The sequence below is a fragment of the Dermacentor andersoni genome, chromosome 11, assembly GCF_023375885.2.
Source record: "Dermacentor andersoni chromosome 11, qqDerAnde1_hic_scaffold, whole genome shotgun sequence".
NCBI lineage: Eukaryota > Metazoa > Arthropoda > Arachnida > Ixodida > Ixodidae > Dermacentor > Dermacentor andersoni.
In genome coordinates this window covers 42,642,228-42,670,198 of record NC_092824.1, presented here as the reverse complement: position 1 = coordinate 42,670,198, position 27,971 = coordinate 42,642,228, and the positions used below count along the sequence as shown (strand labels likewise).

At 49.3% G+C, this 27,971-nt stretch overlaps 1 long non-coding RNA gene across 1 annotated transcript in view; it reads left to right on the top strand.

The window, feature by feature from the left end:
• LOC140214037 (uncharacterized) overlaps positions 1-27,971 on the top strand; it is a 219,858-nt gene that overhangs the window by 135,756 nt on the left and 56,131 nt on the right. Inside the window, exon 2 of the long non-coding RNA XR_011890950.1 lies at positions 15,271-15,366. This is a non-coding gene — a long non-coding RNA (uncharacterized lncRNA). The remainder of the gene's footprint in view (positions 1-15,270; positions 15,367-27,971) is intronic.

Here is a 27,971-nt window from a genome sequence, read left to right as displayed (position 1 = left end):
ACAGATTCAACTACGGTATGCGACATCATGAAAGAATAATCGAAACTTCGCATTGTCATTATTTCAACTTAGTGTTTGTTGTCTTCTTCGGAATCTTGGCAACGCCAGCAGAGTAAAGTTAACTATAAAGGAACACACTGGTCCACCAAGCGCTACTTCTGCCCAGCCTGTTTGAAACCTCATTAAATGCTAGTAAACAATGCCCAGGTACCACAAAGACCGAGTTTCCTTAACATGAGGTCGAACGAATAAGTGTAGCGACCGGTGCAGTAGTGAATAATTAGTGCTTTTTGCTACATAAGAACTGACGGCCACCTTGCGAGCAATATGTGTGACACATTGTTAGGAATTTTGTATACAGCCAAGCGTATGGCCATGAATTTGCCACCTAAATTGGCGTACATTCAGGAAAACGGGCAGCAAAGCTCTATGATAGCGTTTCAGAGCAAGTGCCTATCCCCGAGTTCTCATTTTCCTGCGAAGCGGTTGTGGATACTACATGCTATGGGTGAAAATCTGGCAGATACTCATTGACGATTGGGACTAGTGTCTGTTCGGTTATGAATTTAGCATTCTTCGGAAGAACGCAATGAAATTTGCAAGCAGTACATGTCTTTATTGATGTTAAACATATAAATGACCCTACGCTAACGTATACGTTTGCTAAAAGACTGTGTATACAAGACCTGGGAGAGCTTCTATCTTGGCAACACGGAATAAAAAATAGCGTCGGTTGTGCGACAATCACTACGTCACTTGTCCTGGGAACATATTCGTATGCTCCAAGAAACGTTTTTGCTATAAGCAGCCTAAACTACCGTGCTGAATCTGGTGTGTTTGCTTCTAGATACAGCAGAGAGTTCGCAACATACATAGGGACGCCAAAACACTGATGTACGGCCCGTGTCTCTATAATAAATAAAGGTTGAAACTTATAAATTGGTGAGCCAGATGTCAACAAACAATCAAATTCTAGGTCGGGTCTTACTTAAGTCTGATAATGTAATGTAGAGTATCCAGATTTCCTGTTGCATTTTCTCGTCAACGGATTTTACGTTTTCTCACAACCTCTTTTATATCAGGACGCCAATCCAGGCCAGGCTCGTAAATTATTCTCAGGTACCTAGTAGTGTCTACATGTGGAAGCAGTTCATTCTGGTGCACAAGGGAATACAAGACGGGCACTTTTATTGATGTTAAGGACCATGCGCCAATTACCCAGCCAGACCACAAGAAAATTTATATGCTTACAACTTTTGGCAAAGCATGTCACTTTAGCGGAAGAAAAGAACGTGATGTCATGAGCGCACACAAATAGCCTTAGCGCCTGCATAATTGGGATATCGTGTAGGGGTATATTAAGCGATAGTGGAGAAAGCACTTAACCCTGAGGTGCACCTCTGGCCTTGGAGAACCACGCAGAAGGATGCTTTACATCTGAGCAGAAAAATTCACCTCAAGAAGCTGCAGTGCCTAGTTTTCCGGCTGGATCCGGGAGGCGATAGGCGGCGAAGAGAAGAGACGGGGTAGGGGCGAACGAGACTGATGGCGTCGAGGTGAGGGCGAGCGGTTGTACCGAAGGTTCGGAGCAGGAGCATCAGCGGCAGTGGATTCATGGCGGGTGGTATAGGGAACGGAAGGTCCAAAGTTGCGGGAATAAGAGGCGGTGTGTGTCCGAGGAGGTGGTGGCCATCGGTTCCGGCAGTGACGAGCAACGTGGCCGATGCGAGAGCAGTGGAAGCAGATCGGCCGGTCATCAGGGGTACGCCAATCGGACGGGTTGCGGCGAGATGTAGCGGGAAAGGACTGCCGAGGCCGAGGAGGGCCGCTAGAGAACTGGGGAACGCTGGGTTGAGAGGTAGAACACACGGAGTTCAGACCCATGTTCTCAAATTCCTTTCGGACGACGGCCTGGATTATCGCAATGGTGGTTGCTGGCGGATCGGGGGGGCGTCGTGGAGAAAGCTGGCGAACAGGTGGCCTCGAGTTCGCGGCGAACAATACAGGTGGCGTCGTCACAGGTGGTGGTCTGACGTGGTCGACCCTCACATGTCGACGTAGCAGCAGAGTTGGGTAGCCGCGTGATGTGGTGTGTGATACGGTGGCTCTTAGATTGTTCAAGGCGACGGCATTCTTTGATGATGGCGTCGATAGTCGAGATGTTGCCGAAAACAAGCAAATTGAAAGCGTCGTCGGCTATGCCTTTTAGAACATGTGACACTTCATCGGCTTCGGACATAGCATCGTCAGCTTTGCGGCATAGAGCCAAGACGTCGAGGATGTAGGAAACATACGGCTCCGTAGATGACTGAACACGAGACGCAAGAGCCTTTCTCGCGGCAGCCTTGCGCCCAATGGGGTCACCGAGACAATTCCCGTAGCTTCTCTTTGAAATTGTGCCAACTGGTTATCTCGTCGTCATGCGTTTGGTGCCACACGCGTGCGGTGCCGCCGAGATAAACGATGACATTGGCGAGCATAATCGTTGGGTCCCACCTATTATTAGCACTGGCGTGTTCATAGAGTTTGATCCAGTCGTCAACATCCTGTCCCTCCAGGCCAGAGAACAAACCTGCGTCGCGATGTGGGGCGACGGTGACGATTGGAGCAGTGGGACAAGCCGAAGCCGTTGCAGAGGTGGGCGCGTCACCGGGAGGCATGGTGACAAGTTCTGTGTGCCGACCACTTCTGAGTTCCGTGGTGAGGACGGGGATTACTGACCTTGACCAGAATGTTGCTTGTGCAAAGACTCAGACAGAAGAGGCTATTTACAGGCTATTTACACTGGAGCCAGGCAGCCAGGCCGACACTCGCTCGCGCCAAGCGCACCGACCAACTTCTTCGTCATTCTCGCGGCGGCTCGGTTCTTGAGCATCGCGCACACACACACACACACACACACACACACACACACACACACACACACACACACGCACACACACACACACACACACACACACACACACACACACACACACACACACACACGCACGCACACGCACGCACACGCACACGCACACGCACACACACGCACACGCACGCACGCACGCACGCACGCACGCACGCACGCACGCGCACACTCACACTCACGCGCACGCGCACGCGCACGCACGCGCACACTCACACTCACGCGCACGCGCACGCGCACACTCACACTCACACTCACGCGCACGCGCACGCGCACACGCACACGCACACGCACACGCACACACATATATATATGGTCTTTTGAATTCTCATGCGAGAACTCAAATTATAGACGTTGCGCGATTTTTACAATTGTGCCGGCGCAGCAGCTTGAGGGGAACCATGCAGTGGGACACATGTAGTAACCCCTCGGCCACATACCAAGTATCCCCAATGAAACATATCTGGAGTTCCGGAATCTGGAGTATCTGTAGTCTCCGGAATCGGCGCTCGAAAGAGGTTAGAAGCATACATAGGGCATACCATAAAGTGGGGGTTGATTTCGTTTTAAAGTACCTACAAATTGAGACGGAATCTCCAGGGTATAAGCATCGGCTTATGATTTCTGGAAATAAGGCATCCTGCTGGAAGAGGGTTGAAGTGACAGAAGCGTACCGGAATCTTTCGCATACAATATCGGTTGTTCGATTTAGCGGGTGGCCGATATTATATTAACTATACAACGCGGCATACAGATGTCCTCGGTGGGGCCCAAAACCATGGGTCTGTCCTGCTTTGAGCTTCAATGTCACCGGTACCCCTATGACGTGCTGTAGGCGGCGCCAGCGTGTACATGATAATAGCACGTTATTTATACTTCTTACTCGCAGAAATGAGAACGCGAGCAAAGCACTATGACACACTATTAAAGAAAGCATGATCTTCTAGGTGCAGATAAGTTGCAGTGGTGTGCTTCCAATTCTTTCCATGCGGCGGCGCCACCATCGTGAATGTAGGCGTATCGTGGAGTTTGAGATAAGCGAGAGATGATTCGAGTATTCGTGGCAAAAAGCAGGGAAGAGATTAATATGAACGGATCCATTACAGGTAGCGGTATAAGACAGATATAGAAGTTTTGAAGATGAGGAGGGAAAGAGAGAGAGAAAACGAAGAGAGAAAGGTAGGAAGTTTAACCACAGATTATCCTCTACTAGGGACGAGGAAAGCGGAATACTAGATAAGGAGAGAAAAGAAAAATAATAGAATCCCTCATTAACAGATTCAGTCGCAGAAGAATCTCCACGTTGACAAGCATTCGTAAAATCTAGTATTCTTTACGGTATGCAGAAGGGCTTTCGTGGCCTTTCGCATACAATAATGCATCGGACATAGTCCAAAGATATTCGGAATCGCTATCGGAATCGCTTTACTATCTAACAGGAAGAGTTTCGCTTCTAGAGTACGCCGTTGAGTTCCAAATAATGGGTTGGGACAAAGAAGGTGCCCTAGAGTCTCATCGCACCCGCACAAATGGCAGGCTGCACTGTTGGCCATCTCTATGAGAAAGGAATACGTATTAGTAAATCCGACGTCGAACCACACGCGACACAGTAATTTCATGACAGGTGAGGGGTGCCGTGGTGCAGGATGACGTCGTATAGTGAGAAGTCGGCGACATCTGTAGCGCAGCTGGTTGGTAGCGCTCATGTGATGGCATATCTCGTGGCATAATCGGTTGCTACAGCAGTCCATTTGATTCCTTCGATGGAAATTGGAAAGGGGCCAAGGAGGTCTAGGCGCACACGGAAGAAGGGCTCTGTACGGATATCAATTGGTTGCAGCAAACCAGCGGGAGGCATAGCAGGCGTCTTCCGGCGCTGACACAGGTCGCAACAAACGACATAACGGCGCACAGAGCGATAAATGCCGCGCCAGAAGAAGCGTCGCCACTGGCGGTCGTATGTACGAGTGATGTCCAGATGTCCAGCAGTAGGAGCGTCGTGAAGTTGCGGGAGCATGGCTAGTCGAAGCTGCTTGGGAACGACTAGGAGGAGCTCCGGGCCGTGAGGACGAACGCAACGACGGTATAAAGTTCCATCGCGCAAGGTGAACATCCGGAGGGACGGGTCATTGGGCGAGGAGCTTAGGCGTTCCATAAGTATTCGAAGAACAGGATATTCGAGCTGCTCGTCGCCAATATGGAGGAAGCCAGAGATGGATAGAACACTGATGCTTGAGTCTGTATCGGTATCGTCCGGTTGATCCACGGGATTGCGGGACAGGCAGTCAGCGTCTTTATGCAGGCGTCCTGACTTATACATAATAGAAAATGTATATTCTGGTAGACGCAAGGCCCAACGTGCAAGTCGTCCACTTGGGTCCTTCAAAGAGGAGATCCAGCAGAGGGCGTGATGATCGGTTACGACGCAGAAGCTGCGACCAAAAAGGTACGGCCGAAATTTCGCGACCGCCCATACGAGCGCGACACATTCTCTCTCAGTAATGGAGTAATTTCGCTCGGGCGTGGAAAGAAGGTGGCTAGCGTAAGCGATGACACGGTCTTGGCCCTGTTGACGCTGAGCGAGGACAGCGCCGATGCCATGACCACTCGCGTCAGTTCGTACTTCAGTGGGCGCAGAACGGTCAAAGTGTGACAGAATTGGGGAAGTTGTAAGCCGCTAAATCAGGGTAGACAATGCTTTCTCCTGCAGTGGTCCCCAAGAGAAAGAGACATCTTTCTTAAGGTCAGTGAGAGGGTGAGCGATGTCGGCACAATTTTTCACAAATCGCCGGAAGTAAGAGCATAAGCCCAGAGGACTACGGACATCGTTTGTTGCACAAGGTACAGGAAAATTTCGCACGGCGTCAACTTTCTGTGGATCAGGTTGGATTCCGGCGGCGTTGGCGAGATGGCCGAGCATGTTAATTTCACGGCGACCGAAATGGCACTTGGAGCAGTTTAGCTGAAGGCCAGCCCTGCGAAACACGGAGAGTATGGTTGTGAGGCGCCGCAGATGGCTCTCAAAGTTCGGCGAAAACACAATCCCCTCTTCGAGGTAACAGAGGCATGTAGACCACTTCAAGCCGCGCAAGAGAGAGTCCATCATGCGGTCGAATGTAGCTGGCGCATTGCCTAATCCAAGGGGCATGACTTCCAATTGGTACAGACCATACGGTGTGACGAAGGCGGTTTTCTCATGGTCCATCTCATCGACGCTAATCTGCCAATAGCCGGAGCGAAGGTCAATTGATGAAAATATTGGGGTTCGTTAAGGCAGTCAAGAGCGTCATCAATTCGAGGCAGGGGATAAGCATCCTTCTTTGTTATCCTATTGAGGTGACGGTAGTCAACGCAGAAGCGCCACGAGTTGTCTTTTTCTTTACTAAGACAACCGGTGATGCCCACGGGCTACGGGAAGGTTCAATGATGTCCTTGTCCATCATCCTGTCTACCTCTTTCTGTATGATGGTCCGTTCTGTTGCGGAGAGCCGATATGGCCGCCTATGAATGGGGCTGGCGTCACCGGTGTTGATGCGATGCATGACAACAGATGTCGGGCCAAGTGGACGGTCGCCCAAATGAAAGATGTCCCGATAAGATGACAGGAGGTGACGAAGAGCTGCTGTTTGCTCGGAACGAAGGTCAGGGGCGATCATCTTGGAAACATCGTCCGCAGGCGTCGAGTACGGAGGAGTGGATGACAAAGGTCCGTTGGTGCTGAGCAAAGATTCAGGGGTCAAAGAATAAACCTCTAGTTCTTCTAAAGGAGTGATATGCGCTATGGAGATACCTTGTGGCAGCACATGCGACGAAAATACAAAATTGAGGATGGGCACGCGAGTGCAGTTTTCGCGGATCCTGATTAAGGTGCTCGGCAGGGCAATATTGCGCGACAAAACCACGTCAGTAAGCGGCGACACGACGTACTCGCTATCAGGTATGGGAGGACAGGGCGTCAGGAGGACATTTGTAGCCGCCTGTGGAGACAGCCTTGCAAATTCAGCAGAATATAAGCGGTGTGAAGCACAAGTTGTTGCGTCGGCATGAAGCGGCAGATCCAACTCTACAACACCTGCGGAGCAGTCAATTTAGGCAGAGTGTTTCGAAAGGAAGTCGAGGCCGAGAATTAGGTCATACGGACAGTGTTCAAGGACGATAAATAGAAGAACGGTATAATGGCCCCCAATGGTCACACGTGCTGTGCACGTTGCAAGGACAGGTGAAGTACTCCCATCGGTGACTCGCACAGTGCCCGGTATGGCAGGTGTCAGAACCTTTTTGAGCCTTCGGCGGAGAGCAGCGCTCATAACTGAAAGCTACGCTCCTGTATCTATGAAAGACCTAACACGAACGCCGTCAACTTCAATGTCCAGTAGGTTTCCACATGTAGGCAGGGTCAACAGAGGATTTGTGGGCCGGGTGGGAGTTGCAGCTTCACCTCCGGGAGTAGCACCACCTAGTTTCCCGAAGCGAAGCGACCGGTTGCAGAAGGGGACGAAGAGCGGTGAACGAGAGGCGAACGGGACCTACGACCTTGCGGAGACGGGGAGTGACGGGATCTTGGTGGAGCACTGTCGGCGTTGATGTTCCTAGTCGGCGTATAGGGCGAGAAAGTCCGATTGTCTGGTACTTGGCGGTAGTGACTCAGAGACGACCACCGAGGAGGCGATGAAGTGGTTGCGGCAATGACGGGTGATGTGTCCAATACCGGAACAATAAAAGCAGATGGGTTTATCATCCGCTGTGCGCCAGTCAGCTGCGTTGCGACGGGGTGGTGGAAAGCTATGCGTCTGGGATTGAGCGGCCGGAGAAATCTGGTAGGTGTTTGTATGGTGGACCGAGCAGAGAGATGGAATGCCCAAACTTACTATTTCCTCCCGAACGACCGCTTGTATAAGGGAGATATCGGGCACGCTTTCCCGACAGTCGGGACGAACTGGAGCCGGAGCCGTGGCCTCAAGCTCACGGCGAACGATCCGCGTGATATCTTCCGGTCCTGCGGGCTGAACGAACCGCGGCGGGTCTTCGCAAGAAGATGTCGTGGTGGTATTGGGCAATCGGTCGAAAGTTTGAGAGACGCGGCGGCCCTTCGCTTGTTCGAAGCGCCGGCACTTTTTTATAATTGCATCCACAGTGACACAATCCTTGCAAATCAGGAGATTGAAGGCATCGTCTGCAATACCTTTCAGTATGTGACCAGCCTTCTCTGCCTCGGTCATGTTGCCATCAGCCTTGCGACAGAGGGCCAGCACATTCTTTATGTACATGACATAGGATTCTGTGGACGTCTGAGCGTGGCACGCAAGTTCTTTTTTTTGCTGCCAGCTGACGACCGAGAGGTCTGCCAAACAGGTCTCGAATTTTTTCTTTGCAGACATCCCAGCTCGTTAGGTCAGCTTCGTGTGTGTCGTACCATTGCCTCGCAGTTCTTCTTAGGTAAAATATCACGTTTGCTAGCATCATTATTGGATCCCACCTGATGTTGTCGTACACTGATTCGCACATCGTAAGCCAGTCCTCGACGTCGGCGTTGCCCGTGCCACAAAATGCCCCTGGGTCCCGCGGCTGATTGAGGATGACCGTTGGCACGGGCTGCTGAGGCGTTGTCGCTTGTGTCGGTTGATTTGCCATTGTGGCGGCAAGTAGATGACGTCCGCTGCGAAGTTCCGTGATTGTACCCCGCACCTTCCACCAAAATGTTGCAGGAAGAAAGCAGGCCCACGAGTGTAAAATAATGTATATTTACAACTGAGGTTAATGGCGTTCAGGCAACTGGCAGACTTTGTCTTCCTCTTGCCCAATCCTACTTCTTCCTTCACTTCACTGTAACAATATTTACGCAGAAAGCTAGGGCTATGGAAGATGTCTGGTCCGGCTCACGTGCAAGCGACCTTATCGTCGCCTTTATGGCTCTGCCAAACGTAGCTTTCACCCATGTGTGAATCGCTCCGTAACATCACCCTCCGTTAGCGGAAGCGCCGTCCTGGCGCTTGCTACGAAGGTGAGGCGCTGAAGGGCAATACGGCTTCAGCCGGGAAACATGAACAACATCAGTTGGCATCAAGGAGCTCGAAGACGCAGGGCCGAGGGGTATAACCTCGTAATTGGCGTCACCGATTTCATGCAGCTCCTTGTAGGGCCCGGTGCAACGTGGGGAGAACTTCTCTGACAGGTCAACGTAGCGGCATGGCGACCATAGGAGGACCAGAGAGCCAGGCATGAAGTGCGCACTTCTGCGTCGCCTGTCGTAACAAGCCTTTTGAGAGTCTTACGAAGCACAGAGTGGGTCGTGGACAAGTTGACGAGCTGCGCGGGTTCAACCAACCACGTCACTGACGTATTGAGTAGGCGAATGTGGAGTAAACGGATAGACAGTCTCAAATAGCAGTGCAGGGTGTTGGCAAAAAAGTGATTAAATCAGGAAAAATCCACTGGCGCAAGCCGTGACAAATTGTATGCAGAGGTAACAAATGGTAACGTGCTGTTCCAGTCAAAAGAGATGCTCACACACGTGACGCGAGCATCTCTTTTGGGGCTATCTTCTGGCCAACGGCCTCCCCAAACAAGTCTCGTAATTTTTTCTGCAGGTGTCCCAGCTCCAGATCTCTGCTTCATGATTGTCGAACTATATATACTTGTTGCATTGCATTTGAGGCAGAAAAGAATATTTTCCGGCATCTGGGTAGGGTCCGATCGGTTGTTAGCCCGCACGTGTTCGAACTCTGCCAGCCAGTGTTCGACGTCCGCTTGACCGGAAACGCAGAACGTGCCATGATCCCGGGGTTAAACCAGCACGACCGCTAAAGTGGTGCGCCCTGATGCAGGCGCCGTGTCTTCCGCCATTGCAGACAGATATTCAACACAGCGACCGCTGCAAAGGTTGGTTGCGAAACGTGAAGTACCCGCACTTCCACTAAAGTGTGACGGAGATGAGATGTAGGCCAATAATATATTTACGAAATATTTAGTAAGAAAGCTAGGGCTAGAGAGCATGTGTGATCCGGCCCACGTGCAAGCGACCTCATCGTCGTCTTGATTGTTCTGCGAAACCTCTTGCTCATCCATGTATCAATCGCTCCATCACCCTTTATATATAGTTATGGAGCGATTTATACATGTATGAGCGAGAGGTTTGGCAGAGTGATCAAGACGGCGATGAGGTCGCTTGAACGTGGGCCGGATCAGACATGTTCACTTGCCCTAGCTATATATATATATACATATATCGTATAGTAGTTTGAAGACGGAGTTTTACAAAATAGATATTTCCCCTTAATGGCGGGCCAGAAAAAGAGCGTGCACCTTACACGCTTTCATGGCACTTGCCTTTGGGCACGCCGTCCCGCAGTACGGGAGCCCCACATCATTGCGTCAGTTGCCCTCCATGCGAAAAGCGACCATCTCCGTCGCAGGAAAAAGTTATTAAAGCGACGAAAAGAATTGGAGCTCCTCAGGTGCAGCTCGGCGTTCATGTACGCGCATAGGAGGGTTTCATGCGCACTACATGAACAACTTCAGCGCGAGGACAACGACGGGGCGAACCGGGGTCAAAACTGCAGGGGACGACTTCGTAGGTGACGTCACTGAGGCGGCGTGTAACCTTTTAGAGACCAATATAACGGCGGTGCAGCTATTCGGAGAGTCCACGGCGACGGATGGGCGTCCAGACCCATACGAAAGCGCCGGTATTGTATGGACATGGCGTCGACTCTGATTGTATCGAAGGGTGTCGGCAAGCTGTTGGCTCCGGATACGATGCCGAGCAAGCTGGCGTGTTTTTCGGCACTTTCTATGAACTCTTCTACGTGTTCGCTGGTCGGGCTCTTATCAGCCAGAGGTAGCTTGGCGTCAAGTGTGCACGTGACCTGGCACCCTTATACAAGCTCGAATGGCGTAACCTGTGTAGTCTCTTGTACAGTACTGTTATACGCGAAGGTCACATAAGGTAACATCTCGTCCCACGTCTTGTGCTCTACGTCGATATACATGGAGAGCATATCAGCCAGCATTCCGTTCAGACGTTCCGTTAATACATTGGTTTGAGGGTGATACGCAGTGCTTTTACGAAGAGAGCAATGCGTCAGCTGTAGAATGTCCTGCATAGGTTAGGCTGTAAACGCTGTACCGCGGTCGGTGATGACAACAAACGGTGCACCATGTCGTAGGACGATGTGGCGTACAAAGAACTTGGCCACTTCATACGAGTTTGCTTGCGGAATAGCTTCGGTTTCGCGGTACCGGGTTAAGTAGTCGGTAGCGACGACTATCCATTTGTTGTCCGAAGAGGTCGCTAGGAATGGCCCAAGTAGATCCATTCCTATTTGTTGGCACACTGCCTGAGGAGTGTCCACAGGGTGGAGAAAGCCAGCCGGTTTAACTGGTGGTTTCTTGCGGTGCTGAAAATCGCGGCAGGTCTTCACGCACCGTTTCACAGAAGAATAAAGCCGGGACCAGTAGTACTTCTATCGTATTTTCGCTAATGTCTTAGCGAATCCCAGGTGTCCCGCGCATGCCTCATCATTACAGGCTTGCGAAATGTCTTGGCGCAGCGCCCACGGCACGACAAAAAGGTGCATATTGGGACCGCTTCCGCCGTTTTTCCTGTAAAGGACGTTGTTGTGCAAGTAGTACGATGATAAGCCGCGCACGAGCGAGCGGGGTAAAACACCTTTAACTCCTTCAAGGTGCTCGATTAGCGGCAGCAGCTCAGGGTCAGCGCACTGCTGCTCAGCCATCTCTATGGCGTCGGTAACTGCGACAAATGGCAAGTCATGGTCAGGGACCAATGATGTCGTAGGGAGTGGCGCACGTGACAAACAGTCAGCGTCACTGTGCTGCCTCCCAGATAGGTAGACAACTGTTATGTTGTACTCTTTTAAGCGCAGGCTCCAACGGGCTAGTCTGCCTGAAGGATCCTTGAGGTTGTCAAGCCAGCACAGGGAGTGGTGATCACTGACAGCCTTAAAGGGTCTACTGTACAGGTAGCGTCGGAATTTGCCAATTGACCACACAGCCGCTAATCATTCTTTTTCAGTGGTTGAGTAGTTTTTCTCAGCCTTGGTGAGACTGCGGCTTGCATAAGCAATGGGGCGTTCCGCACCAGCTTGCCACTGCACAAGAACTGCACCGTGACCCGTATTGCTGGCGTCAGTATGGATTTCAGTGTCAGCGTCTTCGTCGAAATGAGCAAGTATTGGAGCAGCTTGCAAACGCTTGCGCAATTCATTGAACGACTGCTGCTGCTCATCTACGCAAATGAAAGGCACATCGTCGAGTGTAAGCCGTGTCAGGGGCTCAGCAATTCGCGAGAATCCCTCGACGAAGCGCCTATAATATGCGCACAAGCCAAGATAGCGCTGGACAGCCTTTTTCTCTGTGGGTGCAGAAAACTCTGCGACGGCGGCTAACTTGTAGGGGTCTGGTCGCACGCCTTGAGGACCAACGACATGGCCAAGAAATTTGAGCTCTTGGAACCCGAAGCAGAATTTTTCAGGCTTGATGGTGAGGCCGGCAGTACGGATCGCAGCGAGGACACTCTCGAGTCGTGCAGGTGTTCGTCAAACGTGCCCGAGAACAGGACAACGTCGTCCAAGTATACGAGGTATGGTTGCCATGTGAGTTCACCAATTGCCATTTGTTGGCCGTGTTGGTAAACTGAAAGCATATTTAGCGCCAGCAAACAAGGACGGAAGGGAGACGACAACACAATGCGCTAACTTCAGCAACAATCAACAAGTCGATTGAAGGGGCACTAACTCGCGTATCTCTGTTCCGCCAGATAGCCTGAGCCTCAATAATCTCTCGCATGTCTTTATCTTTGTGCTTCGCAAGAACCCGACAGGATCCATACACCGGCGCACAGCCACATTCTTGACAGTGGGTTGACAGATGACCATATTGCTTATGTTTCACAGTTTGGCAATGTTCCCGCAATTGGTCATTAAGACATCTCCCTGTCTGTCCGATATATTTTTTCCCACAGGACAGCGGAAGCTCATATACAACAGCTTCTACGCATCCCACTGGCGCTTTTCGATGATTCGTAGAGCCGGCAGCTGGCTTACAGTACGGGTTTGTTAATCGACATATTTTTGCCAGCTTTTCTGGTGCGGAAAAGATCACTTTTGTGTCCACCCGGCTAGCCATTTTCTTAAGTTTATGTGCCGTTCTAACGGTAGTGCATAGAACGGCACATAAACTTGCAAATAGAATCAGGAACACCTTAGACTTCCGTCAACCAAAGGACCAGGCAGGACTCCGTAAAGGCTACTGAACAATAGACCATATTACCACTATCAATCAGGTGATAGAAAAATGTGCGGAATATAACCAACCTTTATATATAGCTTTCATTGATTACGAGAAAGCGTTTGATTCAGTCGAAACCTCAGCAGTCATGCAGGCATTGCGGAATCAGGGTGTAGACGAGCCGTATGTACAAATACTGAAAGATATATATAGCAGCTCCACAGCCACCGTAGTCCTTCATAAAGAAAGTAACAAAATCCCAATAAAGAAAGGCATCAGTCAGGGAGGTTCGACCTCTCCAATGCTATTCACAGCGTGTTTAGAGGAGGTATTCAGAGACCTGGATCGGGGAGAATTGGGGATAAGAGTTAATGGAGAATACCTTAGTAACTTGCGATTCGTTGATGATATTGCCTTGCTTAGTAACTCAGGGGACCAACTGCAATGCATGCTCACTGACCTGGAGAGGCAAAGCCGAAGGGTGGGTCAAAAATTAATCTGCAGAAAACTAAAGTAATGTTTAACAGCCTCGGAGGAAAACAGCAGTTTACGATTGGTAGTGAAGCACTGGAAGTGGTAAGGGAATACATCTACTTAGGACACGTAGTGACTGCGGATCCGGATAATGAGACTGAAATAATCAGCAGAATAAGAATGGGCTGGGGTGCGTTTGGCAGGCATTCTCAGATCATGAACAGCATGTTTCCATTATCCCTCAAGAGAAGAGTTTGTAACAGCTGTGTCTTACCAGTACTCACGTACGGGGCGGAAACCTGGAGGCTTACGAAAAGGGTTCTACTTAAATTGAGGACGAGGCAACGAGCAAGGAAAGAAGAATGATGGGTGTAACGTTAAGGGATAAGGAAAGAGCAGATTGGGCGAGGGAAAAAACGCGAGTTAATTATATCTTAGTTGAAATTAAGAAAAAGAAATGGGCATGGGCAGGACACGTAATGAGGAGGGAAGATAACCAATGGTCATTAAGAGTTACGGAATGGATTCCAAGGGAAAGGAAACGTAACAGAGGGCGGCAGAAAGTTAGGTGGGCGGATGACATTAAGACGTTTGCAGGGACAACATGGCCACAATTAGTACATGACCAGGGTAGTTGGAGAAGTATGGGAGAGGCCTTTGCCCTGCAGTGGGCGTGACCAGGCTGATGATGATGATGATTCCAAGCTAAAAAAAACTACGAACGTTTGAACGCGCTTTCGAAAGATGGTGGCCGTGCCACAATTCAGTTGAAATTCGTTCTATTCTTTAGGAAAGCTTCTCTATTTTTCTCGTCTTCAAAATAAAAAAAAGAACCTGCCGTTAGAAATTATTCATTTTGCGGTTTTTTAGACAGGCGATTTTAGCTCCCAACCATCGTGTGTTTTTAAAATTTTGTGCAATAACTTGAGTGATAAACGCATCAAAGCACAGTCATCCACAAAATTGCGACGTCTCTCGCTAAGTTTACTTGGCGTGAAGAGTGCATGGAAATATTGCACGGAAATCGGCAGGCATTCAGGAACAGCAGCAGTACCCCGATCCTATCGACAGCAAAGACAGGACAAAAAAAGTAACCAACAGATTGTTGGTCTATGCGATAAGATAAGATTCGCAGGAACTGACAACTACCTTATGCAGGTTCCCAAGAGCCACTCCACGCTATTTGTTTCGGGCCTTTACATGCCGAAATCCCGGCAAAGTGATTGCAAGATGGTGCCTCCATGAGTCAGTGGGGCAATGTTTTCCCATTTTTCAAAACTCCCTCATGGGTCAAGGGGACACGTGCGTTCCGCTTTATTGTAAATAACGTATTGGCTTCATTTTGATGAAACTAGTCTTATGTTGTTTCTGAGTGGTTGATACGTATATACCGCCACAGGTTTTGATATTAACACATAAAAAATATAGGTGAACCTACAAAGGCCTAAATAAAAGACCTGAAACAGACAGCGTTGAATAGTGACATTTATATTCAATGGGAATGCATGTTTTTGACACTTGGCATCATATTTGTCATTGGTATTGAAAATACTAGGCAAGCAATGCTCGAATTAGCAGGAATTGGATGTTATGTGATGAATTCAGCCTCCCTCTGATTTAAACTCCGATGCTTTTTACAGACGTGGCGTTGAAATTAGTTCTCTTGGCCCTGGTTCCTGTTGTTTACGGGGGCGCTGATGTTGATTCTGCGGCTGCTGTTCGCGCAGCCAATCAGCGTAAGTACGCATGTAAAATATTTCATCCCATATATTCTTGTTTGTGTTCTTTCAGAATTTTGAGTTTTGGTTTTGATCTTCCGTCCAAGGGTAGTGGTCGTTTGAGATGGCTAGAGCTCGCGGGCGCTGTATAATTAACCTCTTATGCCTGAGAGGTCCGTACTTGTTTATCAGCTGTGATTATGTGGGAAGGTTGCCTAATGATGAGCCCGCTATGCCGAAATAGTAGCTAACACACGCATATATAAAGACCACGAAAGTGAATGATACAGACAAAAAAAATAACAATATTTATTAAAATACTTTCTAGATCGCACGGATGGAAACTCTCTTACTAGACTATATAAACATATACCAGGAGATTCTGTGATGAAATTAATTCATAAAACTTGACTTCTGGCAGATATCACAATAATGGTTCTTGAAAAGGTCCACTCGAAGTGGTGGACATCACACGTACATTAAATCAAAAGGCATAACTGTACAATTACGAAAAATTCAGCGACGATTACGATAATACCTAATACGAAATTTGAGCGCAGCTGCTTAGGTGGCTTGAATTTGCGATATATTGAGGCAAATAATTTGTATCTCAATGGCAGTGTCTTCTCGGCAATGGGGCTAAGTTTCTGCTCGGGCAGATTGTTTAGCAGCAGCGGCAGACGAAGCACATCCACCAGTTCTGTCATTCATTGCTTAGAAAGAAACCGTGAACACAGGAACGCGTGTTTGGCGCTGAGCGCATATTCTAACGGTGGTGCCACAGGCGAAGTAATGTATGCGTAGTCGGTCGGAAGCCCATGCCAGCACTTTGTAATCATGTATGGTATCGGTGGACGCGCTTTCCTTTTGCTTTAGTACTGGCGTCATTGGCGTCCGGATGACTGCACACCCTGCTATGGCGCCAATACGTAGCGGATGTAGCCCCTGTGTAGCTCATCTCGTGTGGCACTCCGCTTTCCTCCCCGCCCTTTCGCTATACTGTGCTCCTGCGCTCTCCTCCAGCTTCCACTGTACCCACTCCTCTGCATTTCTCCTCTCACACTCTTCGCTATCACGTTTTTTCATTCTCCGCTGCAATTTTCGGTCGCTCTCTTGTTTTATCCTTCAGTCATGGAGTCCGTTTCGCGCGGCACTGCGCTTTTCTACTCGCGGAAAATACTTGCACAATAAATTGAAATTCGTAATTGACTAAATACGGGAAAGTCGCTGATTGGGTTTTTAAATAATTACCTCCAAGCACACATTGCAATTTACACATTTTAGCCTGTCGACTGCAAGGCAACTTCATTTAAAGAAAGGTGACAGTCACTTAAGCTTACGCTAAAGTAGATGAAGGCGAAAGCCTGGGTGCCCACGACACATTATTTAATTATCCGAGGAAGGAAGGAAGGAAGGAAGGAAGGAAAACTTTATTGGGTCCTGACAAGTATTGATAATTAACCACTAAGCGGGCAGCTCCCACGTCGGGACCGGAAGGCCAAGCCTCACGGCCACGCCGTGAGCCTGCTCGACAGCCTAGAATTGTTCATCCAGGTCCGGCCTGCGAAGTGCAGCCTCCCACCTGGACGCATCCTTGATCGCCGAGTCTTCAATTCTTTCGCAAGATCAGAGCATTTGTTCGAGCGTGGCTAAAGCACCACAATCTTGGCAATAAGGCTCTGTATGCGTCTCCGGATAAAATATGTTCAGTCTCCGTGAGCAAGGATAAGTACCAGTGTGTAGTAAGTGTAATGTAAGTGCCTGAGCCCTGTTTAGTTTAGGATGCGGCAAACTGTAAACCCTGCGATTAAGAAGGTAATACTTCGTGATTTAATTGTATGTGGAAGGGGAGTCTCTGTTCTTGGGGAGTACCGCCACGCCGTTGCGCGGGGCAGAGCGGACGGTAATATCTCGCGCTGCCTCAAAAGCGCACTCATTGAGATTCCGAGGGGCTCCCTCGATCACACCAAGGTGAGCAGGGAACCAACATAAGTAGAGTTGAGAGATCTCACATTTCTGCATAATTTTACAAGCAACCTTAGCCACCGAGCCCTTCTCAAAGGCCCTAACAGCCGACTTTGAACCGCTGTATACAAAAGGCCTGCGCCTGTCAACCAGGGCGAGCGCAATAGCCGCTTGCTCCGAGACCTCTGGCCTATCAGTCCGAACGGTAGCAGCGTTAACGACACTGCCCTCATTGTCCACGACAACTATGGTAAACACCTTTCTCTCCTCATTAAAAGAAGCATCGATGGAGCCTACCTTCTGATTCTCATCACGAATGAGTCTCAGCAGGCAAGCTCCCCTGGCCTTTCTTCTACCAACATTTCGCTCCGGATGCATGTTCCTGGGAAATGGCTTGACGCGATACCAATTACGGACCTTCAAGGGAATACCGACATGAAGCTGCGAAATCTTCTCCTGAGGAACACCTAACTCTCTCAGAGTCTACCGACCGATGCTAGTCGTAGAGAGACGCACCATCTGCGTCCTCTCCTGAGCCTCAGCTATCTCATCCAAGGTATTATGAATTCCCAGCTGGAGAAGTCGGTCGGTGCTGGTGCACATTGGCACTCCCAACACTTTCTTCGTGATCTTCCTAATCCGTGTTTCAAGCTTCTTCTCCTCCGGTGGTTTCCACTTGTGCATGGCCGCCACATAAGTAAAGCGACACAGTACAATTGCGTGCATAAGTCTAATCAGACTATCCTCCTTGAACCCCGTCTGCCTGTTGGCCACCCTCTTCACTAGGCGTACCGCATTTTCTGTGTTGGCAATGATCTTCTGGATCGTCCGCGTGTTGGCGCCGTTCGATTCAATAATCATCCCCAGAACCCTGATCTTATCAACCCTAGGTATGAGATCGCCATTTCTTGTACGAAGCTGAGTGCTGAGCTGGTCCACGGGGATCCATCCCCTTGGCTTGGGTCCCCTTCTAGTGGGACTGTACAGCAACAGCTCCGACTTGGAGGGGGAGCACCTTAACCCCGTCGGGTCCAAATAATTCTCAATTACATCTACTGCCTCCTGCAGAACACTTTCGATATAGCCCTCACTACCACCAGGACACCATATGGTCACGTCATCTGCATACATGGTGTGCCTAATCCCATCAATCTCCAAGATATTTGACAACTAGCCCTGGCTTGGGACGCATGATAATTTTCATGTCATTTCTGGGCAGCGGCGCCGCGCGCGTTCGACGTCGGGCTCTTATAGACGCTACGCCGCGTTTAGCTCGCTCTCCCGCAGGCGCCTTGGCGTTGCAGCTGCTGTTGCCCTCACCGCCGCCTCGAGCTCCGCTGTCATAGAGGCTGCTCGCACTTGTTTTCTTAAACCTTTTCGTGCTCGCAAAGATAGTGCAAGTCGCCACTGACCGTTCTTGGCTTCGTCGTCTTCCCCTGCTGAGTCTTTCTCCTCGTTCTCGTCGGCGTCGCTGGTTGATTCCCCCTGTATCACCTCGTCAGGTGAGAGGAAGTCCTCTTCAGCGTCGGCCGCAGATCCCGCTTGGTGTTCGATGGCTTGGTAATCCGTGTCCATGGTGTCCTGGGCTAGTTCCGGGTCGTTGTCCGTTGGAAGTTGGGCCGTGGCGGCGCTACGCTTGGGCCGGGAGCTGACTGCCGGGGGTCCGCGCTCCGCTACGCCGTTAGGCTTAGCGTGGCGGGCCGGCATGCTCGGGCGATGGTGTTATCTTTTTGGAAGAAGCCGGATCCACTTGTCAAAAAAGGGGGTATCAGCGTGTTCCTGGTGTCTTCCTACACAAATCCTGCGAATTCCGTGGTGGTCACATTATTTTGACAGCTACTAGGCAAGATTATTGACAGAGCCGATGCGAACACGTCTGTACTCAGTACTGTACTGTACTCAGTTGTCAAAGAATTTAAAATCTACGATGTTGCGCGAGCGATAGAACGTGCAAGCGGCGACCCGGAGACCTGCAGGAGCAATAAATTTCTGCTTCGCCTCCGCAACGGGTCAAACATAATCATTGTAAGTACCCCATAGGAACAAGTAGCGGAGAAGATCGTGAAGATCAAAACGCTGGAGCTCAATGGCACTAAACATCCTATGAACACCTACATAACCACCCCTGAAGGGTACCTTAAAGGAGTGGTACATGGACTGGAACTCGAAACCCCAGAAGATGAACTTTTAAGTCATCTCCGAGTGCGCACTCAAGGAGTGACAATCGTCCAAGCCCGGATGCTCGGCAAGTCTGAAACCGCAATGATAACGTTAGATGGACCGATAGTGCCACGCTTCATCTACTATTACGGTGGCGAAATGCCATGTGTGCCTTATCAGCTCACGAGACAATACTGCAAACTGTGCAAAAGCAAGGGACATAGAACGGACGTTTGTCCAACGCCCACGGCAAAGGCGTGCAGCAATTGTTGGCTAAGGGACCCTCCTGAGGACCACACCTATGAGCCAGAGTGTGCCCTGTGCGGGGGGCTCATCCCACGGCGGCATCGGAGTGCACCAAGAAACTCAAACGGGTCCCCCAAAGAGGCAGGCCACCACTGTCGCAACGTCTACGCCGACCACAAGCCAACGGAATCCTCAAGAAACGCTGGTTCAGCACGGACCGTGAGGGCTCTGCATCACCAGACGGGGCCCGTTCTAGGTCCCGATCCAGTTCCCGATCCAGGTCCAGCTCCCGAGACCACTCCAACTCCAGGGACAGTGGCCAAGAGAGGGGCCAAACAACAAAACAACAGCAGAAGAGCAAGAAGACGCTGAACAAGGAAAGCAAAACCAAGGTGAGCTGGGCAGCAATCGCCTCCCAACCCCCACACCAAACAACACAACTCACACGCCTAGAACACAAACTAGAGCTAATGCGAGTGCGAATAGGAGACCTAGAAAGAGAAAATAGGCAATTAAAAAAGCAACAAATGCAGCAACAACAACAAGAACCTAAACCAGTCCAGACAGGACAGAAAGAACAAAAACTACCGAATTTAGAAGGCGACACCGTAATTACCTTGTCGATATTGAAAGAAACCATAAAAGAAGTTATACCCACAATCATAGAGCAGGTGATGATTCAGGTAGATCGAAAACTAGAAGCTCTGGACAAGAAAATCCAGGCACAACAAATAGAATTTACGAAAGTATTGAGAAAACATTCTACAAGCAGCAGCATAAGAGAAAAAGCAGAGAAAGTATACAACAGGCCAGGCCTGTCGGCCATGACCCAGGTGACCCACAATGCCTAAACATCAAAAGCACGCTTCCGAAGAGTGCGAAATATGGCAGTGGAACTGCCGCGGGTTCCGGCGTAAAATGGGACAACTGCCGCAGCTGGTGATGACACAAAAAAGGTCACCAGCTATTATTGCATTGCAAGAAGCCGGAACAAACCCAAAATTACAGGGATACGAAACCTTCCATACCGAAGGTGAAAACTGGAAAGTCGCAACATTGGTGGACAAGAAAATCACAGCAATATGTCACAAATCCATAGAAGGAACGGACATTCCGCATATAATAACAGAAATCACATATAAAGGCACCAGAGGAAAGAGTGCCTTCATAATTAATGTCTACAGCCCGCCGAGTCAGAAAAGAGCAACGTTCGACAAACTATTTCAAGAGACAGCAAAAATGGCGAAGGGGAAACCTCTAGTGATAGTTGGGGATTTCAATGCCAGGCACTCAAGCTGGGGGTATCCAACCCAGAACAATAAAGGCAAAAATATTATGGGACAAATAGAAGCACTCGGAGTGACACTTCTAACAGACCCTGCAATGCCAACAAGAACAGGGAATAGTATCTCCGCAGACACAAGTCCGGACCTAACAATAACCAAAAATTGTCCAAACGCGGAGTGGTGCAACCCCCTCGAAAATCTAGGAAGTGACCACTGCATTATAAGCACCACAATCCGCACAGCTCAAATCCGCAAACAAATAGGTACAGCTAAAATAACAGACTGGCGGGCGTTCTGAGAATCGCTTAAAGAACAAACCAGGGACATAAATGATTTAGATAATTGGTGCGAACGCATACGAAATATAAAGCAGAAACATACCAAAACGATCACCAGGACGGACAAAACACCTGAAGTGGACCCTCACCTATTGCATCTGTGGGATGCAAGACGAAGCCTGACCAAAAGATGGAAGCGACAGAAATGCAACCGCAAACTCAAAATGAAAATCAAAGAAATAACCCAGAAGGCCGAGGAATACGCTAATCGACTTACAACGGCCAACTGGGAACGCTTCTGCGGATCACTTAATGGAACCCTAGGGACAGCAAAAACGTGGAACATCCTCAGAGGAATGATTGACCCGCTCAAAACCAGGCGCGAAGGACAAAAGAACTTGGAGAGATTGCTACACTCGTACCCAGGCACAACAGAAGAACTCCTTCAGGCAGTCCGTAGAAAATGCTTCGGTAACAAAGCCCCGATACCCCCATACCAAGCTGATTACACCGGACACCCAAACCCAGAAATGGATGAACTCTTCACGGTGGCAGAAGTTAGAGCAGCGATCGCCAGTACAATATGGAACACAGCGGCAGGGGCGGACCAAATATCAATTACCCTGATTAGAAACATGAATGATGAAGCCATAACAGCCCTCACGAACTTTATAAATGACCATTGGGTCAAAGGAACGATACCACAGCAATGGAAACACGCTGTGATAATCATGATTCCGAAACCAGGGAAGAAATTTACTTTAGACAACCTTAGGCCCATCTCTGTTACATCATGTCTAGGAAAGGTGTTCGAAAGATTAGTAAACACTAGACTCCAACGTCATCTTGAAGAAAACAACTTAATGCCTGACACCATGTTTGGCTTCAGACCACATCTGTCAACACAGGACATACTCCTGCTTTTAAAAGAGGAAGTATTGAGGAACGTCCCCAAGGCAGGAGAACACATCGTCATGGCTGTCGACATAAAAGGGGCCTTCGACAACGTAAGTCACAAAGGGATACTGGATGGACTTGCAGAGACCAGCTGCGGTCAAAGGACGTACCAGTACATCCAAAGCTTCCTCAACCAGAGAACAGCAGTTATCAAAGTAGGAAACGATGAATCTGAAGTCATCCATCCTCCTAACAAAGGAACGCCACAGGGTGCGGTGATTTCGCCTACACTCTTCAACATAGCCATGATTGGACTAGCTAAAAAACTCCAAGAAATCCCCGACGTCCGTCATTCCCTGTACGCAGATGATATAACGATATGGATAACCAAGGGCAACTTGGGAGAGAAGGAGGAAAAGCTCCATCGGGCAGCCAGTATAATAGAAAACTATACGCAACAAAGAGGACTGCAGTGCTCTGCAGAGAAGTCAGAACTCATTCGCCTCACAAAAACCAAAAAACAAAGAACTGACTCGAGACTCAAACTCGAGATCAGGCTGGAAGGGAAAATTATTCCTGAGAGGTCAATAGTGAGAGTGTTGGGGATGTGGCTGCAGTCTAATATCAGATGTTTACACACTTTAAACACGATCAGAAAAACAACGCAACAAATTAACCGGATGATAGCCCATGTGGCTCATAATCGGACAGGAATGGGGGAACAAGACACCCTCAGACTTGTGAAAAGCCTGGTCATTAGCAGACTAATGTACTCCCTACCTTACCATACCATGAACAGGGAGGAGGAAGAAAAGGCTGATAAAATAATAAGGATGGCATATAAGACAGCCCTGAGGTTACCACGCAATACTTCAAATGAGAAACTTCTAGCCCTCGGCCTCCACAATACATTTGATGAGCTGGCTGAAGCCCAACTCATAGCGCAGAGGAGTCGATTGGCGCAAACGACAGTCGGCAGAGCTCTTCTTCAAAGAATTGGCCTTGGAGAATGCATACAAATATATCAAAACGCCAAAGGTCTACCCTGCCAGATTAGAGCTTTATATGGGGTATCACCAATACCACAAAACATGAATCCTACATTACACGCAGGAAGGAGAAAAGCTAGAGCAGAATACATAGACAAAACTACAATATACTTGGACACTGCACGATTCACGGATGCTTCACCATATCAGGCCAACGCAAAGAGCATGGTGGCAGTTGTCGTAAACCGTAAAGGGAAAATCACGGCCTGTGCTTCGGTTTCCCGAGCAACCATTTTAGAAGCCGAAGAGATAGCCATCGCCTTAGCTATAAGAGAAGGCATAGAGCGCAATGCTCCACTAACAATAGTCACAGATTCTCAGGCCGTATGTAGGAACTATCAGAAGGGACAAATCGGCGCGAAGGCACGCCGGATACTTACCGAAATCAACAGAGACCTTGACATCAGGCATACCCAAACGATAACATGGGCCCCGGGACACGAGGGTGTTACTGGGAACCTCCATGCAGATGAGGCGGCTCGAGGTTTCACTAATTGCCGAGCGGTCCATGGCAACATCGTGGAGGACCCGACACCCATCGATCCAAATTATAAAGCGATCTTGCAACACTACAGGGAATTCAGAAGGCTCTACCCAGCCCCGCATATGAACCTGTCAGCCGTGGACTGAGCGACGTTACGCAGGCTCCAAACGGACACATACATAAACCTACATAAATTGCACATATACTACCCAACAGCATACAAGGACATATGCCCGTGGTGTGGGAGCACACCAACGCTCTACCACATCACATGGGAGTGCACAGCTCACACAGAACAAGAAGATAATAACACGAGAGCGAGGTGGGAGGCATTGCTATCCAGCTCCGCCCTCGGCGATCAGCTCAGGCTCGTCCGGAGGGCAGAAAGGATGGCGAGGGCCAGCGGTGCCTTGGAATAGGGGCCCAACCACACGGCGTTACCCCGTTTTAGGGGCAACGAAGTTCTTTCTACTAATAAAGTTTTGTTCTTCTTCTTCCAAGAGCTTCTTGGTCAATCCGACCATGGCCAGATTGAACAATGTGGGCGACATGACGGCCCCTTGAGGAGGGCCCTTGTCTCCAAGATTTAACGTCTTTGACTCCAGCTCCGCAACCTTCAAGGTAGCCTTCCTGCCTGACAGGAAGGACCTGACATAGTCATGAAAGCGCGCGCTGAAGCCAAGATCCGAAATGGACTTAAGAATATAAGAGTGCCCAACGTTGTCAAAAGTCTTCTCCAGGTCAAGGCCTAGGATGGCCTTAACGCCCCTTCCATCTCCATCAATGACCTGATGCTTGATGAGCTTCATTGTGTTTTGAGTCGACAGTCTGGCCCGAAAACCAATCCTAGTGCGGGGGTAGACCTGGTTCTCCTCAAGGTACCTTGTAAGCCGATTAAGCACCGCATGCTCGGCTGCCTTCCCCACACGCGAAGTGAGCGAAATAGGCCTTAAGTTATCGATGCTCGGGACTTTGCCAGCCTTGAGAATCAGCACTGTGAGAGCTGTCTTCCACTGCTCCGGAACCGCCCCGTCTCTCCACATAGCTTAAACCTCCCCGGTAAGGTACTTGATTGACCTATCGTCCAGATTCTTGAAAAGCTTGCTCGAAATCCCGTCCGGTTCGGGAGCCGACTTGCTTTTAAGGCTATGCAAAACCGTGCGTACCTCTTTTACAGAAAAGTCCTCATCTAGGAAAAAGTTGTCCTCTACCGTGTAGGCCTGCTCTGTCAGAAAAGCATCCGAGTCCGTAACAGGAAGGTATTTGTTGGCCAGCTTTTCAACCAGCTCTTCCTCCGAGGCAGACCCCACGGCTTCGTGTACAGCTCTAGCAGGGACGTGCCCCTGACTAACCCTCGTATTGGAGTCGTTCAGCATATGCTTAAGCAAGCCCCACGACCTCCCGTTGCGCACCTGCTCGTCCACGGAGTTGCATACCTCATCCCACTGTTGCCTAGACAAAAGGGTACAGTGCTCCTCAATCAGCTTATTGAGCTCGGAAATCTTTTTACGCAGCCTGCGATTAAGCCGCTGCCCCTTCCACCTAGCCAGCTTAGACCGCTTGGCTTCAATCAGATGGGCCAGCCTGCTATGAACACTATCCACCTCCAAATCTGTAGTGGTCTCCTTCGTAGCCTCATTTACATCCTCCCTCACCTGGGTGGCCCAATCCTCCAGGGACGGCCAGTACAGGCCTTCGAATTCCTTCCCCCTTTCTCCTCTCTCCTCCAGGATCATCCGAAACTTATCCCCGTCTAGAAACGTTAACGCCCTAGGGTGCCTACCCTCAACCTCAAAAAACGACTTGGTTAATATAATGATCACTACCTAGGTCTTCGGCAAGATTGCACCAACTAGGCTTGGCCGCGTTCTTTACAAAACAGAGGTCAGGGGTAGTATCCCTACACGTCGACGTCCCTATAAGTGTCGGAAAGGCAGGGTCAGTGCCCAGTGTAAGGTCAAACTGCGCAGCGTTCTGCCAAAGGTCTCTCCCTTTAACTGTGGCATGCTTGTAACCCCACGCGTGATACGGAGCATTAAAATCCCCAGCCACGATCAGCGGATGGTCCCCGGCAAGCTTAGAAGCCTTCTGCAGAAGCAGCTTGAATCTCTGCACCCTGTCCCTCGGGGCACTATACATGATCAGAATAAACACGATTTTCTTGTTCACCCGGCGAAATGTCAGAACCAATTGTCGAAATATTTTAAAGGGATTAACACAGGTGGCTTGATTACTAGCACGAGCTGTGAGCGGCAACTACTCGTATCCCCGAATAGATGCAAAGTGATAATGTGCCTTGCTCGGGTCACTCTCTGAAGGCAGACTTCCACATCAGGAATTGAATTAGCTTTTGTAGCTGTTAGCGACGTTGAGCTTTTGCTAACCGATGCAAGGGCGCGGTTCCTGGCCTCTAAGGTCAACGATAATCACAGGGATAATCACTTTCGCCTGGTTCAACCGAATTGAGGGTGAGCATTTGTTTGACAGCCTCCCACAGAATTTATTACTGCCGTCAGGTTCAGCGGTGAGCTCGACGCGTAGGGGTGTCCTGGGATACGCGTTGTGGTATAGTAGCCGAATAAAATGAGTCTAAATGCTCATGGCCAGGCGCCCTAGAGGAAAAAATTCGAAAACACCGTTAATAAGTAGCACAGATCAGTTGTCTGACAGTGCGAGTTCACGCTCAGGTTGCAAGAATCGGTTATCCAGAAGGCGGACTCAGATATTCAAGAATTCGAGAAAGGTTTGGTAGCAATTTCTCCTTGTTTTTTGACCAGCTAGCCAACAGCGTGAAATCGCTTCATATATTGTTTCATTAGTCTCCTTTGATAAATCGGCACTTCCTTCTTCCTACCGGTCAGAAAGACGACTTAGTTTGTTAATGCAGCTTTTGGTGCAGCACAATAGGTCGCCATCATTATAATTCAAGCATATTTCCCTCGAGGTTCGCAAAATTAGCACTTTCAGGCCTGCGCGAAAGCTGCGCCGGCCTCAAGACGTTGAGTGTCATACATGGTCTCTAACAATTCAAATACGCCATCTAGGGCGTTCACACAGTTGCCTTCATCCACGCAGTTCTTGCGAAGATTACTGGCGGAGAACGTGACGTTCTTGCACAAATCAACTAAGCTGAGCTGAAGCATGTTAACTCGTTTGCCGCAGTAACTAAAATGGACGATATAGGTGGCAGAGAAGCGCCCCAGTAACCTGCTCTCTCGTGGCTCAAATCCGCATTACGCGTTTAATTGCGCAGCGGAATGTTATTTCGCTTGGTTCATTCCCAGGTGTAGGACAAGGCATGGTAGTTCTTGGTGCCACATTTAGGCTGAAAGGTAGTCGACAATTGGCTGGTGACAATGCCTAAATCTGATTGCATTTCACTTAGTAATCCTAGTCGAGAAAATAGGAGAAAAGAGCGTAGACAACATTTGAGGGCGTCTATTTTTGTAGGGGCGCCGATTCGAGAAATTTAGTGGCTGAGTATGTCAAAGTCAACAAGAACTTCTATCCAGATATCATGGCTGGTAAAGGTGCGACAATGTATATCACAACCCTTCTAAAGGGCTCAATAATATATTTAACTATTTTCGCAGGTGCCTTCATTTTCTCGTTTTGTTGACCAGTGCACAGACAAATTTATAGCTTCGAATGAATTCCTCAACCTCTTTAAAACTGCCAGGCAATCAGCATTCGGTTAGAAACGATGCCTATGATATTGTTGATCCCTTAATACAGCGACCCACACACACCCGGTGGGCTAAGTCAAGGAGACTCTGGCTAGTATTGAGGGACACCTTTTTTGAAATTCACTCACTTCTTACCTCAATATTGGCAACACAGAATACCGTTTCTCTACGAAGATATTGCATTGTGTGTTTCCTGCTAGAAACAGTTGCCCAATATTTCGTCAGTAAGGAGTGTATTTTTCTACTATTAGAGTAGTCTTATCGACTGCGGCTAATGTCACAAAATCGCTGCTCGTTAGAGAAATTATTGACAGATAGCTCAATTCGTTTACCTCCGTCTATAAAACGCGACCCTGGCGGCAATCTTTGGAAGGATCGTGTCGTGCGGCTGCAAGGACATCGGTGCGTGCCACAGTGCACCTCATACATTTCTCAAGTTCGCTCTCTGCCAAAGGCCTCCAGACAACCATGACGAGGTCCACCTCAGGGGTTATTCCTGGCTCAAAAAAATCCTTCGGTGTCCGGTTTATCAAATATAAGGACGCCTCGGTAGGAAGTTGTAAGGCGCTGTA